A 7,061-nucleotide genomic window follows, 5' to 3' on the forward strand; every position below is an offset into this window, starting at 1 on the left:
TAGTGCGGCTGGGTAGTGAAGCAAGGGTATCTATTATACATCAGCCGCTATCATTTATTCATCCCACTGCACGGTCAGTCTGTAAACATGCCTACAGTGTCTGATCGACACCACACAACCTGTGAGTGGAGTATTGTGTGTGTGTGTGTGTGTGTGTGTGTGTGTGTGTGTGTGTGTGTGTGTGTGTGTGTGTGTGTGTGGCTTTAAGCATTCCTCAGTGTCTGAGAGAGCGGGTCGGGGAATGTCTGTTTGTCTTGTCTCAAGCATTCTTTGTCTTCTTGCTTGTGTGTGTGTGTGTGTGTGTGTGTGTGTGTGTGTGTGTGTGTGTGTGTGTGTCTGCACAAACACAGCATGCACTCATATCATGTTCTCTCCTTTTATTATTTCAGAATTATTTTTCTATGCCCATTTCACACACTGAGCCTTTCTCACTGCGTTCATGTGTTTGCATGTGTACATCAACTTGAACAATTCAGGCTAAAAGAGAGAATGATTTGTTATTTGTTTACTGATGAGGTTAATTTCCTCTGACAGGGGGGATAGGAGCTCTGCTTGACTTAATAACCACAGCTGTTTCTTCAGGGGAAAGTTGAAAATCTTTTATCAATAGTTTTCTTGTCTTTCTTGATATTTTCTCAGTCATTTTTTGTACCACCAATTCATACTTAGTCTAATCATATCTCATTCAACACTATGTAGCTGTAAATATAAGCTGACAGCTGTTTTCTTCACTATTTTTGAAAAATAATTAAATTACTCCATCAAAATTGCTTAAGTGTGACATTTACCCTTATATTTTGTTGAAAGTAGATTTTAAAACTCCTGAAAATCAATGAATCGATTTAGATTGCACAGACAACACAACGCGTACAGACATACTTAGAAGCAGAGTACAGGATACTGTGGTAAGGAAAGGTAAACAAGGAAATCAGTGTACAATGAGTTTTGTAAGGCACACAGTCTTCAATACAGGAAGCAATCTGCAGAATCCTAGAAAACAAAATACTTGAAATGAAAAAGGAAAATGGGAAAAAACATATGAAGGAAAATGAGGAATGTGTAATACAATGAAGCGACGTGTGACTGATTGACCTCCAGTTTTAAACATCCATGTTCATTTGGCAATGTGCATGCTGCATTGTGCAGGCTGAGGAGTGCTGAGGCATGAGACATGGGAAACGCTGAGTCGTACAGAAAGGCATTAATGCACTGGTGAGGGCTGCTTCCTGATGGCCAGACAGCTCAGATGATACGTGAATCACATGTATTGAGTATTGTTGTTGTTTGGAAGGATAGACACCAGAGGGATGGCTTCTGAATAAAGCCCCAAACAAGCTGAGTTAGGAGAGCTCAAACACGCACAAACACATAGACTCATAACCACAAATATGAAAATAGAGAGAGAGAGAGAGAGAGAGAGAAAGAGAAAGAGAGAATGACCCATGCTGATTACACTCAAAGGAATCACAGGAAGATGGTGGTTATAAATAATAATGTGCTGGTGGGCCCATAATTTAATTAGGTACACACATAATTAGGTGATTAGCCTGCCTATTAGCATGAAAGCTAAGTATTAGCTTGAACTTGTGATGTGGTACCATGAATTAATCATTAATTAAATTCATTAACAAAGCATTGCAGTGCCTACCGTACTAGTGTAGAGATCAGCCATTCACTGTTTGCAAGTGTTTGTTCAAGTGCATATTGAGTTCTGTCAATCTCTCAGAGCCAATCAAGCGCCTTCCCTGGCATCAACGCTGCCAGCAACTAGTCTGCATTCAACCTGAGCTTCTCGCACACTTTAATTACTGACTCAGTTTAACAATATCAATATTAATTAACACTTTGTAAAGCATAAATGAATGATGACCCTGCACTGGTTACATAATTAATTCATGTTGATAAATATATTCAAATAATAATAAGGCCTACCGCTGAAAACTCCACATTGTCAAATTCAGGGCGTTCAGTCTCTATTGTCTGAATGTAACATTGACTCCCATTGGCCCCTAGCAAATGCTGATTGGATATTAGGGCTGTTCTCTAGGCCTCTGTCAGTTTTCTGACTCATCCATCCAAAGCAGCGAAGTAGCGATCAATGATAATAAACTCCCCATTATCTGACTGGTGTTTTGTGGTGACTGACTCCAGTCAATGCTATTAGGGAAGCTGTCTTTCCCCTCATCCTCTCTCTGCCTGTCCAGATTTTTAAAAATTGTTTTCAAACAATGTGATGATTGAGTGTGTCTGGTCAAAGTTAAAAGGGTGGAAATGTATCAGTTTTTGTTGAGTTGTCCGCTGTGGTGAGCCAAGTAGGAGGTGAAGGATGATTGACAAGTCCAGTGAGAAGAACAGTGTGCAGGAGAGGGAGAGGAGAGAGAGAGAGATGGTGAGGATGATGAGAGATCAGTATTGCCTTCAAAGCCCTCCTGGAGGTGCTGAAAATGCAGCTTGTACCTTGTGACTATATATGTTTGCCTGACGAGAATTATCCCTCTCTATCTTACTCACTCACTCACAGACACAGATGCACACAAACACACACACACACACACACACACACACACACACACACACACACACACACGCACACACACACACACACACATGCACACGCACACACACACGTATGCATGCGCGTGATCATCTGGGTGCGATGGGACATGCAGCGCAGAAGATCTCAAAGGATGGGTTGCGTCTGTGGGTTTATTTTTGTAATGTGACAGACAGACACACCGGAGAGGGGAAAAGGAGAGAGAGAACACAGAGAAAGAGAGAGAGAAAGAAAGAGAAATGAGAGCTAGAGAGAGTGAAAAGAGAGGGAGATAGAGAAAAAGGAAGAAGAATGCCCTCCGGAAGCTGTGCTAAGTGGCAGAGCCCCCCCCCCCCCCTCCACCCCACCCACCCAGTGTTTTCTCTCTTTACCTTGCTCTTCATTAAATATTCACCACTCCATTCCAGCCTAATTGTTCCCAACAAGACAGAGTGTGCTGCCTGGTGGAATTAAATTAACCCATTAGCTGGTGTCTCCATCTGAGGAGACCCTCTCTCTCTCTCTCTCTCTGTGTGTGTGTGTGTGTGTGTGTGTGTGTGTGTGTGTGTGTGTGTGTGTGTGTGTGTGAGTGTTCCTCTGTGTGATGCCTTTTAACTGCCTGCCTTTCATCTAGTCTTCACAAAGCTGTCACATGATGACGGGGCCAAGATCATCACATACGGGGAATCATTGAACACCATTTGGACACAAAAAAAATAACTTTTGGAAAAAAGACTGTGACTAGTAATAACGTGTGAATATGAGCGATCAGTATGATGCTATGAGAACAGATCAGACCAATGGAAAAAATATATTTCCACTACAGAAAGCCTCAGCATGAGAGTTTAGCAGCTTCATCTTCATTGCCTGGTACCAAGACAATGCCTCACGCTAGCACAGCAGGCACATTTTTGTCAATAGTTAAAAACAAAAATCTGAAGCATGTTTATTGCAGCAGTAATAGGCCATGGAGGACGGAAGAACAGAAGCCTTTCATACAGCCATTGCAACTGGATTCGTTGGAAACTGGGTCATATTTCAACATCACAGATATGTCATCTCCTCTTCGTGTTAAGGGTGCTCCTAAAGAACTTTTATTGTCACAGAATATTAGGCACAATACTAAGAAGTGCCTTTGTGTGAGTGCTGGTGTTTCTTATATCACCAGCATGTCTAATAGGATAACTATGAGGCTTTAGAGCAGAGAAGAGAGACAGAGCTCCATACCCACTGCAGAGGCCGTGTGTGGTGGTGGTGGTATATCCCCAGGATGCCGAATCGCTCTCGGGAGACCTCGGAGAAGCAGGACCACTCTAAACATGGCAGCCCCCAGTGGCCACTGAGGTCAACGCCACTGGATTGACAAAGCCCCTTGTCCATCTTTTCCTGGTCTCCTCAGGTCAGGAGAGGGGGGCTCGGGCTCCTGTGACAGTCTCAAGTGGCTGGGCTTCTGAGGATCAAACCGAGGGACCACTTGAAACTGAAGGAGTGTGCCGTTGCTGCAGTGGGAGTCCCGGAAGTGGGTCTGTTGAGAATGTCCATCCCATTTGTTTTGTCCATCTTTGTCTGAGATATAGGAATGGAAGAGATGAGCTATAATTGCAGTAATGGTACAGCATAATATGCTTTGCAGTTTAATTTATTTTGTTCATTTATTTGACAAGGAAAAAGCACAGAGGCAGGGATACAGTCTCTGCATACTATGGCATATGATATGGCATATAAAACAGTAGCATATTCTCAGGCTCTCTGGTGGGGAGGTCTACATCTGAAACAGGGCATAATGTGTGTCACTGTTCTTTGGGCTCCTCCGGTGGTGGGTGGCAGCGTCGGGGAGCGAGACCCATCCGAGGCCCAGCGTTGGCCTCCTCTGCCGGGCTGGAGCCTGCGCTGCAGCCCCCTGGTCCACTGACCCGCTTCTTACGGATCCAAGGGACCACAGGAACAGACAAAAGGAGCAGCAGCAACCTGCCACTGAGTTACAGAGCTCTCTGACCTCAATACAAACTTGCCCAGCCTACCACACACAAAACACACACACACACACACACACACACACAAATACACACACACACACACACACACACACACACACACACACACACACACACACACACAACAAATATATTTTTATCGGGCACCCCATTGTCCAGTCTATTTCTCATCAGGGAATTTATGCGGACTACTGTGTGTGCGTATTCTTTTTATTTGCTCCTCTGTCGTAGCAAGTGGCACAGGCAATAAATTTGATAAACGAGAAGATCGTTAAATATTAATTATGCATTAATTACATTCATAACACACAACAAACCCGCACTTAATGATTTATGAGTATGGAACTCAGTTTACTTCCTATTGGGTTGTCCAATAGGATTTCTCTGCAGAGATACAGTAAGAGAGGCTTTGATGATGTAAAAACATGTACTGCGAGAAATAAATTGCTGGAAAAGAGAAAACACTGTGGTAAGGCAAAAATCTCAAGCAAGAAGAGCGAGAGAATTCTGGGCAAGTTATGAGAAGTAATATGTGTGGTTTGACCCTCCGTTAGTGCTGTCTTCTTGGATAAAGTTACAGTTATGGTATCATAATTCTGAAAAAGAGAAGCGAGAAGGATAGAAGGATGGCAACGGGATGAGGTACTCTTCCTAGCCTTTGACCTCTGACCTTTGCAGCAGTGAATCATTCTAAAGTTACTGCTGGTGGAGAATTGTGACCTTGTGACCTTTGTGTGACCTCTAAGACTTATAGATGATTATTTCTGGAGAAAGTACTAGGTTTTCCCCCAAACATTACCCACCGACAAACTATATCCAAAATGTTTTCTCAAAACCCTAGCCCTTAAGATGATGCTTATGTTTGTATTGAAGAGACAAATAGGTGCACGGTGTTATTAGTCCGATGTAAAGCTTGCTGTCTTGACTGTCACTCAACTGTCCCCCCAGATGCAATGCATGAGCTCCTCCCCTCCTGTTAAACACGGGAGTTTCTCTGTAGGCACAATCCTACAGCAAACACACAAACACACAACACAAACCAGAAACCCAACACCACCTGGAACCTGCTTCCCCTTTCCCAATCCCCAAAACACTATACTACACTACACCTCTCTCTCCCTCTATCTCTCTCTCTCTCTCTGGGACTGACCCTGTCTCCCTCCCCTAATAAATATTTCACAGGTGGAAAGTTTAGTAAACAGAGTCATGAAGGACTCTGCAGTTGCCGAGGAGATGGGTCGCCGAGGGAACAAGTGAGCCATGTGTGTGAGGGTGAGTTCCACGGCAGGCGCACTGCAAATGACGGCCGAGCGGTATCAGTTTCCTCTTCGAGTGTTCCCCTCTCCTGCCAGCGATAGTGTTCCTTTTAATCAATTTCAATTTTGAACAAACGCGACCAGTTCAGTGATTAAGTTAATAAGCTGTAACTGCACCCCATAGACATAATGTGTCAGTGTGTGAATGACTGAATGGTAATGAATAGCTTTAATTTCATTATCAAAAACGACGTCAAAAAAAATATTTTGGAGATATTTCTAAAAACACTCAAGAGTTATATGGATTTGCAATGAACAAATATTGTATTTTGAATAGCATGAATGAAAAAATCAATGAATAACTTATGGCAAATAATTGTGGCAATTGAAAGGGCCTATGTAAGTGAATTTATATTAACAGAAAATTACATATACTGTAGAACCACAAGCGTACACTTTTTCTGTCGGAGGCCTGTGAAAAAAGGGAAGTCTATTGATCCAGGGGCTCATCCCAGCTAATCCCAATGACTTCCATCACCATCATAGCCTAGCTTAGCTACTTAGCCTCTTTGAGAGTATTATTCAAGACAGCTTTCACATACATTCAGCACAGCTTAACTTGAGGCACAATACAAATATGACCCAGCTTAAAATCAATGATCCGGACAGCCGGAGGGGCTATAAGGCAAGCTGGGGCTTTGGAGAGGAGGGGTGGCGGGGCTGTGTGTGTGTGTGAGGTGGGGGTGGGAGGGGGGGGGGAGGGGTGGTTACTGCATGAGAGTGGGTGTCCTGAAAGCAAGCATTATAGCACAGAGAGAGATAGTATATTGGAGTGGGTGGAGGGGTTGTGTGTGTGTGTGTGTGTGTGTGTGTGTGTCTGTGTGTGTGTGTGTGTGTCTGTGTGTGTCTGTGTGTGTCTGTGTGTGTGTGCGTGTGTGTGTGTGTGCTACGTGTGACAGCAGTGAGAGGCGCGGTGAAACAGTAGCCGACCCCCGGCGGTACAGCCACACAGGCTGCTCTTGCTGCTGCCTCGGCCGCTGTTGCTCCGGGGAGGATAATTGGCCCGGTGCGGCGTAGCCACCATATGGCCAGGCAGGGGGAGGCCTGCTGCTGCACCAGCTGTGGACCAGGGCCCCGATCACAGTCACATTAAAGAGCCTCACGCACACCTCCCCCCACTCTCCTCCTCCCCTCTCCTCTCCTCTCTCTCCCTCCCTCTCTGCTTCTCTCCTCCCATTCCCTCTCTCTATCGCTCACTCTCTCTCTCTCTCTCTCTCT

This window comes from Alosa sapidissima, chromosome 5 (assembly GCF_018492685.1).
Source record: "Alosa sapidissima isolate fAloSap1 chromosome 5, fAloSap1.pri, whole genome shotgun sequence".
Taxonomy (NCBI): Eukaryota; Metazoa; Chordata; class Actinopteri; order Clupeiformes; family Clupeidae; genus Alosa; species Alosa sapidissima.